The following is a 25,936-nucleotide window of genomic DNA, read 5'->3' as shown; positions in this document are numbered from 1 at the left end:
CCCCGAGGGGTTGTGGGACAATGGAGTAGGGTCGCCTGGTGATTTCAAAAATCTATTTATTTTTATTAAATCATAAGAATTACCATATTTCATCCATAACTTACTGAAGAGAAAAAATGTATAGTTTATAGTTAATATTTGTTATATAGTTACTATAGTAGTTTATAGTTACTAGTTTTATTGGATTGGACCCCTGGGGCGATTACATTATATTAAAGACACAGCAATATGATGTAGCAGATTGATTTTATATCACCATGTTAAACTTTTGGCCCATTTACAGCACTGACATACATTTAAAAAATTAAACGAAGAATAGACTTTAATCTATGGTGTGTGTGCGCCATTGCATGCAGGATTTCTGTATTTAGGAGCACCTCAGAAGATATTGGAGGTCGCGAGTCACTGGCATTGTCATTTTGGAGTCGCGGGCTGAAAAGTTTGGGAACCCCTGGTCTACAGAACAAACCATCGCTATACAATAACTTGCCTGATTACCCTAACCTGCCGAGTTAAAATAGTTAACCCACTTAAGCCTTTAAATGTCATTTTAAGCTGTAAAGAAGTCTTAAAAAATCTAGTAAAATATTATTTACTGTCATCATGGCAAAGATTAAATAAATCAGTTATTAGAAATGAGTTATTAAAACTATTATGTTTAGAAATGTGCTGAAAAAAAATCTGCTCTCCGTCAAACAGAAATTGAGGAAAAAATAAAATGGGGGGCTAATAATTTAGGGGGCTCATAATTCTGACTTCAACTGTATATCAACATTTTCATATTAGTTAATATTATTACTGAAATTAATTTAAAAACTGAATAAATATAAATGTACACACATTTACACAAGTACATAAACAGAATTATTGGTGGGCTAAAGATCTGCAGAATTCTGTGCGCACAGATTCCGTGTGGGCCTACCCATAACTGATCATTTTAATTATGTTTTGTAGCTAAATCAGCGATAGAGACCATTAGCAGTGTGCCAAAGTTGACCATGTAATGTTTGAGTGATGTGACACAATGATGGCTACATGTAAATCTTAGGGTTTTTAGCCCTTCAAATTTCTTTGTGTGTGTTTCATAATGAAGAAACGCGGGAACAAGACGAGGGTGAGTAAATAACGATTGCATTTTTTTGGTTACATGCTCATTGCTGACTTATAGGAATAAATTGCATGCTGACTGACTCACAGCAAGGAATGTAGGGATAAAGTTTTGGTGGGCTACCCTGCCCACCACATGAATTACTGGCAGTATGGAACATCCTAGAGCACTCTGTACTTGGCTTGAAATAGTAATGCCTGCATGTATTTTATGGGATACCTCAGTGAGGAGAGGCCTTGCTCCAGGCCACCTGTGCCTAAAGAGAGGTCATTATGTCCTCTGTCAACACCACCTGCCCTGGCTTGTGCGGACTGAGTTCAAATGACTCCTACACAGAGCCGAACCCTGATATCTCATGCCTAACTGTGTGCAAGTTAGTTAAGCATGTGCGTGTTCAAGGTTCTGTGCATCCCGTTTGGAAATCACCAGCCCTGCATACCAAATATGGCCATTCCTTAGTATTTCTTGATGGAAAATCATTCACGCCCAGCGCCGGCAAGACACAAATTATTACAGACATTCCCTGAGTTCCTAGAGCTTTGAGGGTGTACTGCATGTCAATGAGGACTGAGTTTCAATCATTGCAGTAATGAGGCTGCAAAAAAATGCATGTTAGAAAATAACATTTATTGAGGTTTAAAGCCCCTTCACAATACTGATAAGTATAAATATAATGCACACAAATCAGTAACTATCACATCTGTTTGAGCTTTTATTAAGAAATTGATTGCAATTAGCTGTTAATGTTTGTTTCATTCATTGATTAGTGTATTATTTACATTGTTTAATTATAATGTTGTTCTCCTGTGCAGTCACTGTTTTGGTATGGCTGTTCTTTTGGAATTTAGTATGTATATGTTCATTCATTCTTTTCTTTTCGGTTTAGTCCCTTTATTAATCTGGAGTCGCCACAGCGGAATGAACCGCCAATATATCTAGCATATGTTTTACGCAGCGGATGCCCTTCCAGCTACAATCCATCACTGGGAAAGTGTGTATATGTATGTAGCATATTATAATTTGTGAATGTTTGAAATACTCCTTCCGCTGGGAGTTTTCACACAGAAAGACTATACATGCCAAAATTATATATTTTTGAATGATATTATTTGAAAATATTTAAAAAATAATCAAAATACTGAGAAAATCATTTTAAAGTTGACCAAAGTAAGTTCAGAGCTCAGAAGGTTTATAGATTTACAGAAAAAAATGTACAAAAAATCTTCATGGAGTGTAATGTTACTTAATATTCTAATCATTACTGGGATGAAATCTATGTTGTTTTGTAGTTGGTCTTTGCAAGTGGCAACCTCTTGCTCTCCTCCATGAAGCAAATAGGGAAGTAACTAAAACTGCAATTCAGCAACTGGCCGCTGGGGGCTGGTTTCAAAAAGGAGCAAATTTTCATTAACATTCATTCATTCATTTTTTTGTCAGCTTAGTCCCTTTATTAATCTGGGGTCGCCACAGCGGAATGAACCGCTAACTTATCCAGCATGTTTTTACTCAGCGGATGCCCTTCCAGCCGCAACCCATCTCTGGGAAACATCCACAAACACTCATTCACACACACTCATACACTACAGACAATTTAGCCTACCCAGCCCAATTCACCTGTACCGCATGTCTGTGGGGGAAACCGGAGCACCCGGAGGAAACCCACTTGACGCAGGGAGAACATACAAACTCCACACAGAAACGCCAACTGAGCCGAGACTTGAACCAGCGACCTTCTTTCCCCTTTAACACCAATTTTAAAATGACCATTTTTACAGCAGATAAAAATTTATTTTATCCATAGTTGTTTTTAGTTGTTAAGCACCCAAGTAATGTGCATTTTCCTTAAATTAAATTTTCACAAAGTCCACATTTGTGTAGTTTACATTGAGATGGCACATTCAAAACATTTTTGAATAGATTTAGATTTGAAAAAATAGCCCTTTAAAACCCATTTTCAAACATTTGCATTTTCAGGCTGCACCCTTGTGCTATAAGTGAATGATCAAAACCCAGACAAAGCTTTCCATTTGTAGTCAATTATCCATAAAAGTTTTGGTTTTCTGGCATCAATTTTTTCTTACAAACCATAGAAAAGCTAATCTGATTATGATTACAGATTACTTTCCCAAACTAAAGTGACAACCCCTTGAACTAAACCTCAACTTTTGCCATTTTCTGTTCACCAGGGTGAAACATTCAGCTGAGGCGTAACAAATACTCGGTTTTGAAATGATTCATGGCTCACTTGACATCAAAGGAATGTTCTGAAATGCACATATCTCGCGGCCTTCGAGAACATATATTGTTCGCCATGAACTCTCCTTCCATGAAGTGAGTGCACCGATGCTGTTTTCCATCTGCAGACAAAAGCCTGTGTGTGTGTGTGTGTGTGTGTGCTGTGAAGGCATGCAGCATGACCTGAGGGTCCGTTTCGGCGCATGACAAAACAAGCTTGAGTTCTGCATGAGGCACAGAACGGGGATCCAGGATTTGTTCCATGACTTCAAACTCTCTTTCCCCCCAATTTTTCTTTTTCCTTCCTCTCTGCAGCCGTTTTTATTTTCGTGATATAACATCATTCTCTTCCAGCATTTTTACATGATATCCCTGTTCACCCCTCTTTCGCCATTCCTTCATGAGTGGGTGGAAGGTTGAATGTGTTGGTCCAAAGGGGGCATATGAAGGTATGACTGCACTTGGCTTAGGGATTTAAGGAGGAGGGCAGCTGTTCGCTCTCTTGGTCTTTCCTGGAATGAGGTCTACCGTGCGAGGTATCAGAGGTGACGTGAAGGCCCTGCTGTAGGAAAAGAGCATAAACCTGCTTTAGACAGCTGTCGTTCGCCGGATCAGCTACTCAAGAGGCTGTCGTCTATTTGTTGGGCGCTAGATGTGAGCTGATCAATGGGAGACCCCTGCTGGTGTGTTTATGCCACTGCAGTGGCTTTGAAGAACTTAAGTGATCCAATGTACAATGTAGAGTGTGTTGTTGGATGGATGATATATATTTCAGTGCCTTTATTTATCAGGGGTCACCACAGTGGAATGAACCGCTAAATTATCCAGCATATGTTTTTACGCAGCACATGCCCTTCCAGCTACAATCCATCTGTGGGAAACACCCATACACTCTTACATTCACACACATACACTACTGCCAATTTAGCTTACCCAATTCACCTGTACCGCATGTCTTTGGACTGGTGGGGAAATCAGCGCACCCGGAGGAATCCCACACGTACACGAGGAGAACATGCAAACTCCACTCAGACATGCCAACTGACCCAGGTGGGCCTTGAACCAGCAACCTTTTTGCAGTGAGGCAATCGTGCTACCCACTGTTCCACCGTGACGCCAGATGTTATATATGTTTTATTAGATGAAATTCCGTTTTGGTGTCTGCAGCTTTAAATGTTCCAGTTCTATAAAGCATGCTGGATTCTGATTGGCTATGAATGTAGCAATAATATTGTGTCTGTATCATGGAAGTTGTGTGCATTCTATTCTTTTCAGTTTTGAATAGTTTTATTATTATTATTATTATTATTATTATTATTATTAAAATGTACTTTTATTTTTTGTATCTAATATGTGATAAAACATTTTATTGCTTAATATTGATAACATTTTTTGTCTTTTAGCATTTATTTTGGCATTTATAAATGGCTATTTTTTTCGAGATTTAAGATAAGTTGTTTGCAAAAAAAAACTGGAAATATTATTGCATTTATTATGTTATAATGTATTTTATTACATTATTCATTCATTCATTCATTTTCTTTTCGACTTAGTTCCTTTAATAATCAGGGGTCAACACAGTGGAATGAACCGGCAACTTATCCAGCTACGTTTTATGCAACAGATGCCCTTCCAGCTGCAACTCATCACTGGATATTATATTATATTATAATATATTATATTATATTATATTATATTAAACATTTATAATATATAAAAAAATTGCTAAAATTTAGAAAGTACATATTTAATGATGTTTTGGGTCATATTTTACTTTGAATTGTGTTTTAATACAGTTGTTGTTTTGATGTTTGACTTCAGCAACAACATATATTGGATAAAGCATCTCATAATTTTGATTATATTTGATAATATGCCTTTTATTTTTTGGTTTACTATTTAAGTACAAGCATGTGTAATAAAAATACAAACTATGTATCTAATTTCATGGACACCTACAGATGCCTATTTTACAAGAAACATGTTTTGTGAACACACAATGTTTTGTGAACGCATGTTTGGCGCAAACATGCATTCACAATGGTATGGACGTTTACAGGGGTGGTCAAATGTATTTTCAAGTTTTCTATTCCTGATTGGGTAGCTTTACTTTTAAAGCGGTAGATTTAAGATAAAAACACAACATTTCAGTGAATTTAAGACATTTTAAGACTCTTTTAAGACCATTTTGGATAAAATTTTGCACTTATACAAGACTGAACACTAAGGATTTTTTCTAATGACCAGGTTACTTCTGTAAATAGTTTTTGTATTAATAGAAGATCATGTGTTGCTTTAGTTTTGCTGGAGAATTTGCTGTAAAAATGTCTAAATGTTGTTGTGAATTGTATCAAAAAACGTAATTGTAAAAAAAAAAATGTAAATAGTAAAAAAAAAAAATTTTGAGATGGATAATTGGTGATAGGGTGTCCGCCTGATTGGGTAGCTTTATTTTTAAAACAGTTGATTTAAGACAACAATACAATATTCAGTAAATTTTAGACTTGAAAGACCATTTTAAGACCATTATGAATGAAATTTTAGATTTATACGGGGCTAAACACTAAGGTTTTTTTTCTAATGGCCAGGTTACTTCTGTAAATAGTTTTTGTATTAATAAAAGATCATGTGGGATGTGTTGCTTTGGTTTTGCTGGAGAAAAATGTCTTATCGTTGTTGTAATATGTTTTTGCAATAAAATATAAAATATTGAGAAAAAAAGGTTTTGAGATGGATAATTGGTGATTGAGTGTCAGCTTGATCCTAGCTTTACTTTTTTCTTAAAGCAGTAGATTTGAGACAACAACACTATTTCAGTGAATTTAAGACTTTTTAAGACCCTGCAGACACCCTGCTACAAAAAGTTAAATCAAGCACAAATATGATTAGTTGCTTTTTTTGTAATCTGCGGCCCATTTCTGGGTCATGACCCACCAGTTTAGAAACTGCTGACTTACCGATTTCCTCAAAAGAGTTACACAATCTAGCGAGTTCACAGGAAGTCGGTTCATTTTTACCTACGACAATGCACTATCAGGTCAGAAATGCAGCATTGTTATATTACGCAAATAAAACTTCACGCCAGACGTCTGGCACAAGCGCAGGGTGCTGACTCAAGCGCATTATCTTATTGTGCACAGAACAATGGCAACTGAATCAGACGGCGAAATGAATTCTGGATTGTTAGGCAACACAAGAGGGTTTGCAAACAAAGGCGGTGTTGTTGCTCCAAGGTGTCGCCGTACATTTCCCATCAAAGCGTCTCCAATTGATGGCCACTTTGCATCCCTCCATCTATTTGTTTCATCACATGTTTGTTTGCTTTCCTTTCCTCTCCCCCAATCAAACAGGTTTTTTAGAGGCCGAGCTGGTCTGTGGGCTGCTGGTGAGGAGGCGGGACAGGAAGAGGTGGGCGACCAGAGAATTGCATTTCCTTGTGCGTCTCCACTCCCTGCCCTCAGGTTATCGATTCAGCTCCTACTAAAACTGCACACACCCACGTGGGCTGGCGCAATACACACACACGCGCTTGTTTGGCCGCGGACTCACACATGTACAAGAAATACACATGTACGTAATGCACTTGATCCTCCGAGCTCTGCAAATAAAAAGCTTTTTGCGTTTTTGGCTTGTTTTGCCGTTGTTCATTTTACACCATTTTCTCTCCCCCAGCTCACACATTAGAGCCCACACAGATATGATACATGCACACACACACACACACACACTTCTACATGCCTCTTCACTCAGACAGCTCATCCAAAGGGACAGTACATGGAGTGAAATATTGTGAGTCACACAGCCTAATTATCTAAATCAGAGAAAAGGTGTTGGATCAAACCAGGACAGGGGTCTATTTATAATTTCGTAGTCGGTTATTTTTCTCTCCGATTGTCTTGTGTGTTTTTGAACATTTGCACAGTGATGTCTTTGTTCGTGTTGTTTGACAGAGATAGTCAGTAAGTCGAGTGGTATGCGGTAAATGTTGTGTAACTGTTTGAAGTGACAAAGAGGTAATTGCACATGTTTGTGTTTATCTGGATGATGATGGAGGTGTGTGAGTCTCATACACACAAAAAAACAGGTCATGGTGATAAATCACGACAAAATTATATGGTTTGCATTGTGACATTTTACAACATATACGCTCATTCTCCTACAAAATTCTCATTAATACGATGAGTGATTTTTTTTTCTTTTAATATTAATGAATAGTATTATGAGGCTGCACGATGGCTCAGTGATTACCAATGTCACCTCACGGCAGGAAGGTCACTGGTTTGAGTCCCGGCTGGGCCAGTTAGCATTTCTGCAACCCAGGCTCATTCTGAAAACGTACCTCTATATGCATTTCTAGAGAGTGCTAAATATGTCCCAGGAGCTACGTCTTTTTCAGTTTTTGTTTTCACGAATCCACCAGAGGCCACTATGTATGCTTTTTGTGATCTCAAATTTTTCTCACGAGTACCGTTCGCCAAGCTGTTCTCACGTAAACCCACCAGGGGCGGCTGTCAACTGACTGTTTGACTGACTGAATGACTGAGTGACTAACTGACCGACTGGCCCACCCTTCTCCTTCCCTAAACCCAACCAATAGTATTGATTGACCTGGCCACCCACTTCCCTAAACCCAACCAAAAATTTTCAAAAGCAATACAGAAAAAGAAAAGCCCTCATCTGATTTTTTACCTATTACACATTCTCACCCTGTTATTTACTTGTTTATTTTGTTTTTTTGGATTTAGATTTTGTCTTACCCGCTTTCTCTAACTGTTCTTTAATGGACTGGAACCCCGTCATCATGGTCAACTCCTCTCTGCGCCTCAAGTCCGCTGACATACATGGCGAGCTAACTTGACAAACTGGTATAACCGGAAAAGCCGTCCATGCGGAGGTAAGCAGTCAGCTGGTAAGCGTATAAAAGGAACGACATCATACCGCCCCGTAGCGTTCATTTTAAAAATGAAATGTAGCCATATGTAGCTCTGGCTACATAATTTATGATCTCCAGAAACGTATATAGGGCTCCGTATTCAGAATGAGCCTATGTTGCATTTCTATGTGAAGTTCTCCCCGTGTTTGTATGGGTTTTCTTTGGGTGCTCCGGCTTCCCCTACAGTCCAAAGACATGCATTATAAATGAATTAAATAAACTAAATTGGCCGTGGTTTATAAGTAAGAGTGTGTATGGGTGTTTTCCAGTACTGGGTTGTGGCTGGAAGGGTATACGCTGCGTAAAACATATTCCAGAATAGTTGGTGATTCATTGCACTGTGGAGACAGGATGAAAATGAATAAATTAATGAAATACTAACATAATTTATGTAATCATACATTATCGATATTTAAGTTACGCTAATGACAGATTTTTTAAGTCCTTGAAATTTATGTTTTGTTTTGATTTGTTTTATGTCGATTATGGTGATTTTTCCTTTCCTTATGATAATTACATTGATATTAGCAAGTATTAACATGGTTCATTTAGACTTTACAATTCAAGTATGTCATTATATAATTAATGGTTATGAAAATAATAATTCTTCACTTTGCCTTATGGTAATGACATTGAAATTATCAAATATTAAAATTATTTGTTAAAAAAATTACACTATAGGTCATGTTTTACCTTATTAGTTTATATTAATATTTTTATGTCTATTATGATAATGATAATGAGTCTTTCTCTCGTGCATTGTTCGTTAATTACTTTGACATTAACAAATAATAAAATTATTAATAAATAATTGCAAATAATAATTCATCACCTAAATTATCATGTTTATTTTGCTAATAAGAAAATATTTTTTTATTTCCATTATGGTAATGATACATGAAAGTTGAATATAGTACAGATATTTTTATTTGCATTGGGATGGTCATATTTGTGAACAGTTTGGAGTTTAATTTCTGTGTGCAAAGATTCCGTGTGGACCAAGTTATCCTGTATATTCTCATGAGTATATTGTATCTAAATCAGTGTTTCTCAACCACATTACTGAAGGACATTTTCCATGCCTCCTTAACCAAACACACCTGATTCAGATCATTAGCACATTAGCAGGGACTGAAAGACCTGTAACGTGTGCAACAAAGCTGGAGATATCCAAAATATGCAGTGTTGGTGGTCATCCAGGAACGTAGTTGAGAAACACTGATCTAGATTATACTTATAGACTCTCTACTGTCTTTTCTGAACCACAAACCAAAAACATAGATAATTTGCATGAAGGTAATGACAGTTAGATTAAAATATACAATTATGATTAATAAGTAAATTGTTCATAAAAATTAATTCATTTTATTGATGTTATGGAAATTAGTAGTTTGTGAAGTGTTAATGAGAATAGAATGATTCATGAGTAAAATTTTGTATAATTTGTAATTTGCATTATTATTTATGTGTGAGGATATAATGTGATCTAATATATATAATATAAGATATGAGCAGTTCCAGCATTATGGATGTGACATTTGCAGTAAAAACTCGAAACATGAATTCACATAGAAAGTATATGTTAACATTATATTGAAACATCTCTTTATATTTTTCAAAACAACTAGCCACAGAGTTGTGGGAGCAGAAAAAAATCAATCTGTAAACATTTTCATATTTTAAATAAGAAAATAAACATGCGTTATGGATGTGACAAAAAAAAAGTCTGCAGGTTTACAGTATCCAACATACTTTAGATATTCTGTGAATTAAACTGCACAACCCAAAAGAAACAATGCTAATACAAAGGATAAGAGTTGGCTCTTTATGGAACAAACATAATTGCTTTTATTTATTTAACATTTTTGCATTTATTAGGAAAAAGTGTCGTTATGGCTGTGACATCTCTCCGTTATGGATGTGAAGGATTTGAAATTGCCACTTATGTGACTTTGGAAAATCAAATATAATTGTTTGAGAACACTGATAGAAACAATTTTGAGCATTTTTAAAGCACCATAAAATACATAAAACATAGCCTACATAAAAAAGTTTACACAAAAAAATGCAGAAACAGTTTTGCTATTTTGACGAAAACTTTTTGTTTTTTCATGGCAAGGTTTAAATTTGCATGGAATTGCTCATGTATTCACTTTATATCAGATATTTTTTATATTTTGCCATTTCACCTTTCATCATTAATACATTATAGGCTATTATTGTTTTATAATGTGATTTTAAAAATATATATTATTTTTATCAACGATAATAATAATAATGCTGCGTTGTGGTAATGACAACAAATTTATTGTTAATGTGTGAGGATATAACTAATATATCTTAACTTTATGTCAGATATCTTTTACATTTTTTGCCATTTTTACCATTCATCACTTCAATTATACATTATTGTTTTGTAATGTGATTTGTTTTAAAATATTATATTATTTTTTTTAATCAGCAATATTGACATTTTTTGCTGCGTTACAGTAATGACAAGGCAGTAAAAAAGCACAACTCCTCCGTTTATTTCAATTGATTCTGAAGTGATAAATCACCCAGACGTGTTCTTGGCAGATTTTGTCAAATTTGGTGTAGCTATGAATCTCTAAAATACCTTCCTGTCATGATTTGTATTCCCTCCTCTCTCCACCCCCAGGTAAATTATCAACCATCTCCTTACATCAAAGCAGCTTTCATCATATTATCATTCTCAGAGGCGCGCACATCTTGAAAGCCTTTCTGTAAATACTTGATTAATATTGCGTCCATCAACGTGACGATCAGCAACTCTCTGAGCGCTAAGAGAGAGGAGGGCAGACAAGAAAACAGGAATGTTTCGTTGGCATCGGTAATGTATAATTGGCTCGTAAAAGTCTAATTAGTATAACAACCTGCAGGAAGGCAGTGAACACAAACAAAATTATAATACACGCTGCACTCGCTAATGGGCAAAGTTGGTTTTTCATCAGCGTCTGTCAGTCATGTAGCATAAGCTTCAGTTCGCTTCAAGCAAATGTTTGACATGGGATTTCAAACGTATTCCCTCTATTGTTAATCTATTATTTATATAGGCCTAGTATTGTTTTTTGTGTTTACACAGTATATCCGAATAATGATTTAGGAAGTTTGTAATTCCAGTCAGGTCATTACCGACATTCCCTCATGTACGGTTACGACGGCGGTGTGGTTAGGTTGCCAGGGCAGCATTGTGTTGTACCAGTTTACCTTGTATGAATGGAGGCCTGTGGGATCCGCGGAACCTCTTTGGAGGCGGCGGGAGGAGGGTGGAGTGGAAGTGCGTCAATCACAGAGTGCCGGTACACGCCCACGGCAACGAGTGTTGTTTGTGTACCGGTAGAGACTCACTCACTCCAGCTGCTGCGTTCCCAGCTCACCTCAGCGACAGCGCACCACAACAAGACAACACCCCACGCTCATATCCTGTGGCTTTAGACTTTGATTGTTTGTGGAGTGTTAATATTGAGGATGACATGTCGTCCGAATCGTGTTCCGCGCATTATAAAACCGTTTACAAGTACGATATTAACGGCCAAATATGCACACCAACGGACGATAACGTCATGTTTATAAAAGGGCACTTATTTATGACGTTATGCTCAAGCCCATTTGCAATAATTTAGGCTAAATAAATTTTTATTACATTAATATTATGTAGGCCTAATGTGTTATTTTTTTAATGTGTTTTAATATAAAGTTAGCACAATTTTTACAGCAGCTAAATTTCCATTATTAGCCTATATATAATAATTGTATAGCCTAGTTCCTAGCCATATCGGCCCAGAAAAGAGCAACTTTTAATTTTTCATCGGTTTATCGGTTTCTTAGTACACAATATTACTACAGAAGGGTCAAGCTGTTGTTTGGAAAACTATCAAAACTGATCATTTTTCCACAAGATGCTAATTGTCTAATCCAATTTAATGATCTATGCTTATCTAATCTATAATGCTCCCTCCAGGTCTCAAGATTGGCTGAAAGACAGTTGAATGTTCCTTTAGCAAGCACTCTTAAGAAAATTGCTGGGTTGTTGTAACAATGTTGGTCAAATATGCACCTTTTTTTATTCATTCATTCATTTTCTTTACGGCTTAGTCACTATATTAATCCGGGGTCGCCACTGCGGAATGAACGTTTTTTTGCAGCAGATGCCCTACCAGCCGCAACCCATCTCTGGGAAACATCCGCACACACTCATTCACATTCATACACTACGGACAATTTAGCCTTCCCAATAAACCTGTACCGCATGTTTTTGGACTGTGAGGGAAACTGGAGCACCCGGAGGAAACCCACGCAAACACAGGGAGAACATGCAGACTCCACACAAAACGCCAACTGACCCAGCCGAGGCTTGAACCAGCGACCTTCTTGCTGTGAGGCGACAGCACTACCTACTGCACCACTGCATCGCCATTAGGTTACAACAACCGAGCAATTTGCTCAGTCAAGCCTGTTTTGCAATAACATCACAGGTGTTTAAGCAAAATGTAGGGCTAATTGCATTTTTATTACATAAATAGTATGTACTGTGCTACTTTATATGTATTTTAATATAATGTTAACACAGCAACTAAATTTCCATTATTAAACGTATAGCTTCCCAGCCATATCGGCCCAGAAAAGAACAACTGATAATATTTCCATAAGATGCTAATCATCTAATCCAATTTAATGATCTATCTTTGCTAAGCTATAGTGCTCCCTCTAGGCCTGGACATTGGCTAAATGTTGAATGTTCCTTTGGCATGCACTCTAAAAAAAATTGCTGGGTTGTTGTAACCCAATGTTGGGTGAAATATGCATACTTAACATTGGATTCATATTTTTTTTTCCAAATTAATTTAAATCACACATTTAACCAAATGGTTAGGTGTGTCAATATTTGACCAAACATTCGGTTGCAACAACCCATCAATTTGTATAGACGGGTGTCAACTAAATTTAACATATATTTTTTATAATAGCCTACATTTTACATTGTATTAAGGTTATGACATTAAAATGAACAAATACATAAGTAATTTAGGGTGGAATGGTGGTGTCGCCTCACAGCAAGAAGGTCGCTGGTTCAAGCCTCGGCTGGGTCAGTTGGCATTTCTGTGTGGAGTTTGCATGTTTTCCTTTTGTTCGCGTGGGTTTCCTCTGGGTGCTCTGGTTTCCCCCACTAATTCAAAGACATGCGCTATAGGTGAATTGGGTAGGCTAAATTGTCCAATGTGTATGTGTGTGAATGAGAGTGTATGGGTGTTTCCCAGTGATGGGTTGCAACTGGAAGGGTATCCACTGCGTAAAACATATGCTGGATAAGTTGGCGGTTCATTCCGCTGTGGCGACCCCAAATTAATAAAGGGGCTAAGCTAAAAGGAAAATGAATGAATGAATAATAAAAAATCAATCATAATCATAAAAGTAATGACCCTAATGACTCTCGTCAAAAACATGTTTTTCCGATGAGTATTTTAATGAGTGCTCTATAAAGGGTTAATACTGGATAGATAAACGGTGGATAATAATGACACCCAGATTTAAAATTACTAGATTGCTTACATTGTAAAGGAAGTTACTCTCATTATTCACACAGCATCATGCTGGTGTAGTGGATACAGCCTGGTATGAAAGCAGGTCAACATGTGCTTTTCTTTAATGGTGCTACAGAGGGTCTCTGGTCGCCAGTAGATATGATGTTCATCTGGAGAGGGACACAACAGCCTGTGCTCGAGCAGAACAGCTTGTCCTCTCCATGGATAGCAGGATATTTAGAGCTTGGCTATAAGAGACTGACGCACAACTGCTGTGTTACACCTGCACAAGAGGGCAATCATGCACAAATATGCCCTATCATGGCATTGTCCATCAAGGACATTTTGCTGAGGCGAATATGATTGCTAATAGCTTCCAGCCAAAAGGCTGATTACAGACACAGCGGTTACATCACCATTAAGTAATAGTAAAACGAGGTCACATCTTTAAAGTAATAACATTGCCTGTTCATAATGCGAGATATGGGGTTGTATAATAAATCTTGGATTGTTCTGACTAACATATTTGATTAGATTTTTAAATGTAATTAAATATTTAAAAACAATGTATATTAAATACACATATTTCTGTATAAATTTTAAATCATTTTTAGTATATTTACATATTGTATACATGTATTTGTATAATTAGTAAATTGTATTGCACATGTGATGTTTACATTAAAAAATTCTAAGTGAAAAAAAATAGCATTTTTTTAATTTTTTACGATAGATCTATCATTGCATATTTCATTTATTAATTTAATTTATTTATGTTTTGGTATTTAATTTGATTACATAAATAAATTTTTTACATTATATAATTGACCGTATATTGATTTTACAATATAACCTACTTATATGTATAACAGACTATGTTGTAATATTTCTGTGTATTTTTATATTTTTATATTATTATATATTTAATACATTTATACACTGCTGCATATTTATAACATTTTATTTTATTTATTTAAATTTTTTTATTTATTGTTTAATTCACTTACATTCCATCGGCTTATTCTCTGTTTTATTAGGGGTCACCACAGCGGAATGAACTGCTAACTCCACTGGCAATGGGGTATAAGCACACAGACATTGACTTTTAGTCAGCCAGCCCTACAGCTTCCGGTTAATTGTCACCCATTCAAAATCGCTGCATTTAAAATCTGATTTCTTTTTAAAAAAAAAAACAGCAATCTTTACTGCCTGGCTGAGATACGTTATAAAGTGGGTATCAGACTAAAGAAGAACTGCATTACATTACATTTTTCCGTGCTGTTTCATTAAAATATGGAAATTAATTTTACCCATATTTTCAATGAGTTTCTGCACTAGCTAATGACTGCCTGCGTTTAAAAGTTTTTTGTCTTTTTTTATGTTTTAACAATCAATGGATACTTTAGGGCCGATCACACCAAATGTGCCTTTTTTGAATGATTTACAAAAGGCCACGAGCATTTTGCATACGGCTTAAGCCTGATTTATACTTCTGTGTCAAGTGACCGGCGTAACCCACGGCGCATGCAACGCGCGTGGCTGTGCATTTATACTTCTGTGCGCTGTCTCTGTTGGTCTGCATTAACACTTCCGAAACGCTAGTAGGCAGTGAGGTGTAAATGTTCCTCTGTGTCCAGTTTCTTCGCTGCTTTTTTGCTTTTCCTGAACACTTCCGGGATGTACAAGTGGCTCAAACTCGCTCATTTTGAGGCAGGAACCGGCGGACGTGCAGCAACTTTAACTATGAGGTAAACAAAAAACAAAACTTTCCATCCGGAGCTCCTTCACGCGACTCCACACTTGTAAACAATCGCTACATTGGGTTCGTGCCATTCGCGCGGCTCTCGGTCCTGCCCCGACTCGTCATCGCTACCAAGCCAACCAATCACAGAGCTTGCGCTACGCGTTGTTGCGACATGTAGTTACATTTTTTGAGAGGTGCACGTCAGTGACGGCGACGGCGAAGGGCTATGCGTCAGCGCCGTAGCATACGCCGGTGTTTGACGCAGAAGTATAAATCAGCCTTTATGCACCCTGCGTGCCTCACATTTTTGCCGTTGCACGCTCGCAGTTAAAAAAAGTCAACTCTGAGCAGAAAAAGCATGTTACGTCAGCCACATCTTTTTCATTTTTCAATCAAGTGAAAGCAGAGGCGGGGTTTCCGTTAAGGTGCCTGGAGTGTTTGTGTTGTCAAAACGACTATGGAGACTTTTGAAGATTGAGGAGAGACTTGAGATAGCTGTTTTGAGTTATCCAGTGCTGTACGACTCACAAATCTTTAATTTTACAATATTATTAAGTATTAAAATGATAACATTATCAACAGCAACATTCTCGCACAATACCCAGCTGATTCAGTCCTTGTCTAGTAGCATAAAAGTCCACCGCGCTTCTTAATTTACTCTCAACAAAAAAGACAGTGTTGTGCGTCTTTGAGTTTTAGAATGGAAAAACATGTTCAGTGTGATTGGCGTTTAAGTCTATTTAACTGATTACATTTGAATTACATTACAACATCGTTGCTGCAAAAGAAATTGAAAATTGAAATTGAAAATAGTCACATAAACCGGAAGTTCATCATTGGCTAAAAAACTGTGCATATTGTTTTACACAGTAGATGCCTGTAGCAGATACCCAACACTATATGAAGAGTTCAGATGCAAAAACCTCTAAATGCCATCTGAAATTTTCTCCTAAAATTAGCATTTTTCACCCTTCTATGTTTATATTCAGTTATTTTAATTTAAAGGCAACGAAAATAACTTATTTGTCACTATAGATCATTTCAATGTGGTCATGTCATTGGCGCATGAACATTGCCTGCTTATCAAACTATTTCATAACTGTAAGCAGAGGCAATTCAACATAACTTAATGTTAACCAGCTATTATTTATCAATATGTGACTCTTTAGGGATTCTCTGAAGCTATAGAAATTAAGAATGTAAAACAGGAAATACGTTGGGACCATTGTTATTGTTTACATTCCTCAAAATGGTCTATAAAAGTAAAATTACTGAGCTCACACACAAGAGTCCAAAAAAAGCTAGTTGTAGAAGAAAATAACAAGTGGCATTTAGAGGTTTTTGCATCTAAACTTTTCATATATATATATATATATATATATATATATATATATATATATATATATATATGTGTGTGTGTGTGTGTGTGTGTGTGTGTACAATTTGTATTACTTGTTATATTTTTATTTTGTATATTATATTGTGTATTGTATATTGTTGTGATAGTTCAGATTGTTCAGTGGTTAGCACTGTTGGCTCAGCAGAGTTTTCTCCAAAGACATGTGATATAGTAAGATAAAAAAAAAAAAGTTAACTTCATGTAGCCTACATTGTAGCCTATTGTTTTTTTTTTCTGTTTTCACCAAGTTCATCCAAGAATAAAAGTCATCTTTTACTCAACCTACTTGTTTCAAACCTTTATGAGTTTTCTTTTTTCAACACAAAAGAAGATTCCATTTGAGTAAGAGTATACGAGTAAATTTCGATTTGCGTGAACTATCCCTTTAGGGGCAACACCAGCATCCAAAGCATACCTCGTGCTGACAGCAACAACTTAAGGCTTTTAAGAACATACAGTCCTGACTAAACATGAGCGGGGAGTCACAGGTGTGTCTGAATATACATAAATACAGGCCCTCATAGTAGCCTATATACACACGCACAAGTGCACATTGTGATGAGTCATGCACGTCCAATAATAAAATGCGAGAATTATGGCCTCCTTATCTTGCAGGTGCTGTTCAGGGCATAAACTCGACAGTATCAAAATGTCCTGTTTGAAATATAGCCTCACCTAACAGATCTATGACTCATGCTCCACCAACACTGATAAATCTGGGCAAAAGTTGCGATGTCCTTGCTTTTTCCCAGAAATGGCACAAGAGAGGCGGCAATCGCTTGTGATTGAATGATTTTACCGCGTGTAAAATGTGAGTCAGGGATGTGAGTGCGGTGCTCGGATTTGCTCATAAATTTCATTCTCAGCTTGTTATGTAACCCAAGTTTTCTGTGTGAATGAAGATATATGTGTGTGTTCGGCAGTCTTTTACTGAGCAACCAACAAAAGCTAAAGCAAAACCGCCGTCCGTCCGCCCGCCCCCACAGAGAGCCTGTAAACAAACAAGAGCTCACGCCTTACAAGCTGCAGAATGTGTGGTGCTTCAATACAAATGTCAGCCAAAATCCTACACGTACAGCCGTCTATGTATATCTGTTTGCGTGTGTTTGTGTACATTTCTATTTTAAGATAAAGCCTACAGTATCTGTTTGTATAAGTAATAATCCTATATTATTAAAATATAAAGTATTTATTGTAAAAAAAAATATTGATCAATAAGATTAAATAGCCTACATCAACATTCTTTTCAGATTAAAATTAAGAAAATTAAATTGATATAATTTATATAAATATATGTATATAGGCCTACATTTCTGTTATATAAACACACGTATAATCTTTAAATATAAAATACATTAGAAAATTATAAAATTAAAATGTAAATACTGCATTAATTATTTAAAATCCAGTTTTTCTATTTTATTTAGAAATCTGTATTGCAATTATATATATTAATAATCTGTATTATTATTGTTTTTATCAATCATATTTTCTGTCTAATATGAAGTCAGAATTATTAGCCCCCCTCAATTATAAGCCACCTTATTTTTCCCCGATTCATGTTTAATGAAGAGAAGAGATTTTTTCAGCACATTTCTAAACATAATAGTTTAAATAACTCATCTTTAATTACTGATTTATTTTATCTTTGTGATGATGACAGTAAATAATATTTGACTAGATATTTTTCAAGACACTTCTATACAGCTTAAAGTGACATTTAAAGGCGTAACTATAGGTTAATCAGGTTAACTAGGCAGGTTAGCGTAATTAGGCAAGTTATTGTGTAACGAGTTTTTTTTCTGTAGACTATCATAAAAAAGTCTAAGGGGGCTAGAAATTTTGACCATAACATGTTTTTTTTTATTATTAAAAACTGCTTTTAGTAATATTTTAATATTATTAATAATGACAACAATAATACTATTCTCTGTCTAATACTATATATATATATATATATATATATATATATATATATATATATATATATATATATATGTAATGTGTATTTATAGATGATGGCTTCGTCAGCAAGTTTCTTGATCACCGTCTGTATTTATAGTGCATGATTTATATATAGACTGTCAATGCTGAAAAAAGACATCAGTCGTGGTCTAATATACATGCAATTACTGCCCTCCGCTGGTCAAAGAGCAAAACACCATTAAAACAATGGATTCTTGATATACATTGTAATAAAAGCAGCTCCTTTGTCATCAATGTAGTCCATGCAATAATTACGATTCCATTCACTGAAATTAGTATATTTTAATATATTATTTTGTGTATATGAACATGTCACGTGATGCATTGGCCGTGCTGACTGCTGTGGGAGGGTTTAATCGAGAAATGGAAAGTTGTGGTGAGGTGCAGGAAGCGTATGTGTGGGTGTTTGAAGCGGAGGACAGTTCTGAGGTCCCGAGGCTACGATATTTATAACCCAGTTGCTTTCTTCACCCCTCTGCTAGCATGCTTTCTGTTGCTTCGTAGACGAACAATCTTCATCCAGGTCACTGCACCTTTCTGACAGACGCTATTTTTAGCGTTCTGCACGAGCTGGTGCTGTGCATTCGTACCACAAATACTGATTTGCACATTTTCCTTGATTGTGGGATCCTTGATTTAACCAAACATGGGTGTTTAATGTAGCTTGCGTTTTATAGCCCTTTGTTTACAATTTTAATAGTGGACAATAATTCATTCATTTATTTATGCATTTTCTTTTCGCCTTAGTCCCTTTTTTTCATAAGGGCTTCCCACAGGGGAATGAACTGCCAACTTTTCCAGCATATGTTTTACGCAAGCGTATACCCTTCCAGCTGCAACCCAACACCGGGAAACACCCATACACGCTTACATTTACACACATACACTACGGCCAATTTAGTTTATTCAATTCACCTTATATGTCTGTAGACTGTGGCGTGGGGGAAACCGGAGCATCTGGAGGAAACCCACGCCAACACGGGGAGAACATGCAAACTCAACACAGAAATTCTAACCGGTCTAGCCGGGTCTCAAACCAGCGACCTTGTTTTTGTGAGGATTAAGTAATTCATTATGAGAAAAAATGCATACAGTGACTTCTAATATATATATACACACACACACACACCTGTAATTTTTTTTTCTCTTTTGAATATTTCCCGAATTATATGTAACAGGGAAAGGACATTTTCACAGTATTTCCAATAATATTTTTTATTCTGGAGAAATTCTCATTTGCTTTTGCTAGAATAAAAGTTTTTTAAAAACATTTTAAGGTAAAAAATTTTAACTCCCTTGAGCTATGTTAATTTTGTATAGTCTACAGAGCAAACCATAGTTATACAATGACTTGCCTAATGACTAGTTAACCTAATAGTTACTCCTTTAAATTGCCCTTTAAGGTGACTATATTTGTCCAAAAATATATTTATTAAAATATTATTTAATGTTATCATGCTAACGATAAAAGAAATCAGATATTAGAGATGAGTTATTAAAACTGTTATGTTTAGAAATGTATTGAAAAAAATCTCTGCATTTAAGAAAAAATCTGAGAAGAAAAACAGGGGGGCTAATAATTCCCACTTCAACTGTATGTATGTATGTATGTATGTATGTATGTATATATATATATATATATATATATATATATATATATATATATATATATATATATATATATATATATATATATATATAATTTATTTTTTTCCAATGGATATAAAAATATTCAGGCATGTTTGCAATAAAATGCTATGATGCAAGTATATGATGACATAGTTTCCTTTTATTTTTTGAATAAACAAGATGTAGGGGAGAGTGGGTCACAGAGTAACGCTTCTTAGTTGTGCTTCAATAATGAACAAAGTAATGGAGTTAGACAAACCTTATTTTATTGACCTTATTCTCCGCAGACGAGCGGGCGCTGCCATTTGAATCTTTTTGGCATGAGACTTCCGGTCTCATTCACTTCCATTCATTTAGACATTAAAAACTGCTCGTTTCGCTGTTTGATGTTGCAAACTGATATTTCCTTGTTATATTATTCTACTTGGTCTGTATAGTCATGCAAACAATTGTTTGTAGAGCAAGTAGTTTGACCGTTTTTTGCCGTTAATTATTCCTTGTCATTTCTCCCATAGACGACTGAAACGGAAGTTCTAAGACAATCGCGAAAACAGGCGCACTTCCGCATTTTAGAATAAGGTCACCCACTGCACACAACCCTCTCCTATGAGCACTGACATTATTATCACCAGACCTGTGGTTTCTGTGTAGTATTGCCAGAAGTGCCAGGAGTAAAAATGTTACTTTTTACCCCACCTGTTGGGCAAATTGTAACAGACAGAGGATTAATTGTAACACGTGCTTAAAAAGGCAGATTTCACACAGTTAATTTGAATGCAGTTTACTTTAATAGTATCTATATTTCCTCATACTTAGCTTTTTTTGTATTCTACATACTGTAACACGGTATGTTTATTTATTTGTTGGATTAACACATTTGGATTTATTTGCGTTATTATTATACATTATTATACAATGCATTTATTTGTAGTATTAGTAAAATTTATTTATTCAATTAAAAAGGTATTTTCTATTTTTAAAAAAACTTAACATCACACTTAAAATTGAAACATTATTTTGTTTGTTTAGATGGTGTCCAGTATGTGGCTAATTTGTAACACCCTGTTACAATAACCTACATTGTACAAAATAAACTGTTGAGAAAAAAAAAAAAAAAAATCAAGACAACTTTGAGTTGTCTCAACAACTGTTTTTTAGTTCTTCTTAGTAACAATATTTTGTCAGCTAACATAATTTTGTTTATTTATGTAATGTTGATTATTTTATTTTACTAATAAAGATATTCTTTTCACATGAAGCAATAGTTACGGCAATTGAGTCAATTAATTTTTTCTATTTAGTGGATGATTTTTTAAAAATTTCCAAAATAAGTAATTACTAGTTAGCATAACATCATGTTTAAATCAATTTACTACAAGTGACAAACACAAATTAACTACTTCATTTATTCATTCATTTTCCTTTGGCTTAGTCCTTTTATACACCTGGGGTCGCCACAACAGATTGAACCGCCAACTTATCTAGCACATGTTTTACGAAGCAGATGCCCTTCCAGCTGCAACCCAGTACTGGAAAACAGCCATTCACACTCAGACACCTGTACTGCATGTCTTTGGACTGAAACTGGAGCACCCAGGTTTTCGTCGCGCCATGCATGTGTGAACTATCAACATTCCTGTTCAACACAAAAATGTTTGTCCAGAAAGCTTTGAGACATCACATTTTAGCAAGTATTGTTGACTTATATATTTTTATGTAGATCAGTAGTTATTCACAATTCTTGGTATATATGACAGAAAAAGTACAGTGTGCTGAACAAATGGTAATTTTATTTTTTACAGTGCAGCTGTGTCATGTTTTCATCAAAACTGGCTAGCAGTCACTGTGCTGCTTTTATTTCAAAATTGTTTAATCTTTAAACCTAGAAGACATTAATCACAACAATTTTACTAAGATACTTTCTCAGATTTTTTAAATAAAAAAATATTGACTATAATAAAAAATAATTTTATGCTGCAAAAAATGGTTTATCCTGTGTTTCTTGTGCAAATTTTGCTGAACTTCGTAAATAATTATCATGAAAACCTTGAAAGCATGCAATGGTTAATCCTGAGCAAATAACTTAAAAATCTGTGTTACGTTTTACCACTTGTTACTTTATGCCTCGCACTCCCCTAGTTCACTTTAAAAAAAATATCCACTATATTCCACTATAAATTCCCAACATTTATGAGCTTCTTTCTTCTGTTGAATATAAGAATGTATATTTTAAAAAGGTGGTAACCTGTAACCAATAACTTTCATGTAGTAAGGAAAAACAAATATGGAAGTCAATGGTTACAGGTTTACAACATTTTTTTTCAAAGTATCTTCTTTTTTGTTTAACAGAAGAAAGCAACTCATGAGGGTTTGAAACAATTAAATAGACGATGACAGAATTGATAAATTGTGCCTTTCAGAGAGGGAAATGACCAAAAACAGACAAAAGCAATTCTTTATATATTTTGTTGTCATCGGAAGAAAGTATCTCTTAAAAGCTTATTGGAATAAGTAGAGAATTAATTTTTTTTTTATTTTTTTTTTTTACTTGGTTATGGCTCGACTATCTAGCCAGCACGCCCTAGTATATTGTACCTAATTGCCACACATTAGCACATCCAGAAGTATTTGATTCTCCCATGGAGAAACTCTTGAGTTGCGGCTTTCCACAATCACTGTGCCAATCTGCACCCAACTGTTCCTGGGTGGGGTCATTGCTGCCCTGCAGGGTTCCTTGGTCTGCCACATAGTTTAGAATGCTAAAAAGTTGCATAATTGATGAGCACTATCACTGTTATGGTAATTCAGTCAATCACACTGATCCTCTTTGATGAGCCATTGACAAGTATTACCAAAGCCAATGTATTTGCAGAATCATTGCTGATTAGAGAAAATATGCATTTATTGCTAATAGAATTAGCTCTCGGTTATAGCTTATAATAGCCTAATCTATACATTCATGGTAATCTAGTTTTTTTTTTTTATTAATTCAGTTAAACAGTGAAAAGTTAGTAAACAAAATTATAAATTCACCCATGTCAATACTAAGCACAACTTCCCTCACAGACATACACATTCAATATAGTGCTCCTTTTTTATTTATCTTTACTTAAAATACATTTTAGTTAGTTGATTGGTTTGAAATATTCCAAAAATTTAGGTTTGAGTCAATAGAGATTCAGAAGCAGTAACAATTAGTTCATTTTGATTATATAATTATAATTGCATACCAATCCTGTTCTCAAAAGTATATGTTACGTTATCAGTCTGTGTCTTTATCTCATAGCCAACTATGCTATATTAAGAGGGATCAGTTCACTCCAAAAAAAAAAAAAATCAAATTTTTACGAGATACTTTTGAGAAAAAAATAAGTCTGTTATATTTACTCATTCTTCACTTGTTTCAAAACTGCATGAGTTTCTTTCTACCATTTATCATGAAAGAAGATTAAAAAAGTGGGAAACCATTGACTTCCATAATATTTGTTTTTCCTATGGAAATCAATGCTTGTATACGACTTTCTTCAAAATTGTGATGAACACAATTTTTAAATTAGCTTTTGTGTTAAACAGAAGAAAGACACTCATAAAGGATTGAAACTATTTTGTGATGAGTAAATTTTTATTTTTTGGGTGAACTATCCCTTTGAGATTAAAGTAGATCTATATTGAATAGATGTAGTGAATTATTCACCGAGAAATTCTGCCATCGTTTACTTCACACATTACTTCTTTCAAACTTTTATGAATTTCTTTATTTAGAAGAAAAATAAGTTATTTTGAAGAAAGCTGAAAACTTGTAACTATTGACTTCCATATATAGTTTTTTCGTAGGCCTATAGGGAAGTCGGTTGGGCCTACATGATAATCTTTCTTCAAAATATCTTCTTGTGTTTAAACAGAATAAAGAAACTCATAAAGGTTTGGAAACAGGATAGGGAGAATAGTTTGTGATAAATTGTAAATATTAAGTAAACTATCAATCATGTAACCTAAATGACAATCAAACTATTATCTTTAGGCCCAACTATTTGTTACAAAAATTTTTTATTCAAAAGGGAGAGCGGGGACAAAAGTAATGTGGGACGAAAGTAACAAAGCGTTTTTGTTTGTTTGTTTGTTTGTTTTTTTCAGCGCACTGACAACATTTGCTTTCCAGGTTAAACTAGCACATTCATCGTGCAAACCTTGATGGAGCTGCCAAATATCAGCTAATTTTGGGACAATGTTCCGCGGTTAGGCCTGTATTTCTGTTTTTAAGTGCAAAAAATAAATTGTTGTAGCAGTTCTTTTTTTCTTATTAAGTTTTGTTTCTCTTTTCATGTGTCACGCTATATGATATCTGTGGGTTATTTAGTGCAATAACACATCCTTAAGTTTGCATTCTCTGAGTTTTTTAGTGTAAAAGTAAATCAGATTTAAATGAGTTCCTTCAAGGACAAACTATAAATCGTGTCCCACTGTTAAAAGACAAACCTTATTCTTAATAACACATTAGTTTGCAGTGTTTGCATTCAAATGGTTTATAAAATTGATGCATATTGCCAATAATAATAAAAAAATATTTAAAAATTGTAGGAAATGTTCAAGTTTTGCATTGTTGGATCGCTTTTAAAAGATTTGGTTGAACTAAAATTTAAAATGAAAATGACATTTAATTTTTTTGTAATAACAAAGGAGGACAAATATTTTTGCAGTGAATATTAACATAGTTTTAGTCAGATATATTTAAAATAAACAAGATTAAGTCAGGAAATCTAGCACTAGCACTAATACTAGATATAAATAAATAAATAAATAAATAAATAAATAAATAAATAAATAGAAAGAAAGAAATATCTAACAAGTTGTGATATTTTTGACAGACGTGTGTTCTTCCCTACTGATGGGGTCAAAAGTAACACTGTGCAACTTTTGTTATATGAGTTATATGTTATATGAGAGTTGTTCTACATTTATACAAAAAAAAAAACACCTGATTTTGATAGACATTGTGAGTTAGAAACCATAGCAACAAAAAATAAAAATCTACTAAAAAATTTTTTTTAAAGGATTTTATGAAAAATGGTACTTTCGTCCCTGCTCTCCACTATTTCATTGGTAAACTGGAAGATGAGTTTATGTCTTCTGATTATTCTGATAACAACATGGTTTATTTATTTATTTCTGTCAATAATATAAGTGCAGTAACTTGGTCGTTATTTACCCTATCCACTGGTAACTGTAAATTCATGACCGTAAATATTACACACACCATTCATATGCGACAAAAAGCAATATGTTTCCGCGTGAGAGCATTATAACCGTAACAAAGGGATCTTTATTCATGTAAAGCCTGTGACGCGACGCGAAGTGAACC

General features: G+C 34.9%; 1 long non-coding RNA gene across 1 annotated transcript; it reads right to left on the bottom strand.

Annotated features, from left to right (window-relative positions):
- Positions 1-1,977: 1,977 nt before the first annotated feature.
- LOC141380307 (uncharacterized) lies at positions 1,978-11,889 on the bottom strand. Its single transcript, XR_015521899.1, has 2 exons — positions 11,505-11,889; positions 1,978-3,905 (listed from the first exon to the last, which is right to left on the bottom strand). It is a non-coding gene; the product is annotated as an uncharacterized LOC141380307 (long non-coding RNA).
- Between the last annotated feature and the right edge of the window lie 14,047 nt (positions 11,890-25,936).

Source organism: Danio rerio, chromosome 22, assembly GCF_052040795.2.
Source record: "Danio rerio strain M-AB ecotype USA chromosome 22, GRCz13ab, whole genome shotgun sequence".
Lineage (NCBI taxonomy): Eukaryota > Metazoa > Chordata > Actinopteri > Cypriniformes > Danionidae > Danio > Danio rerio.
The sequence above is the reverse complement of the archived record's forward strand: the minus strand, read 5'-3'. Positions and strand labels throughout refer to the sequence as shown.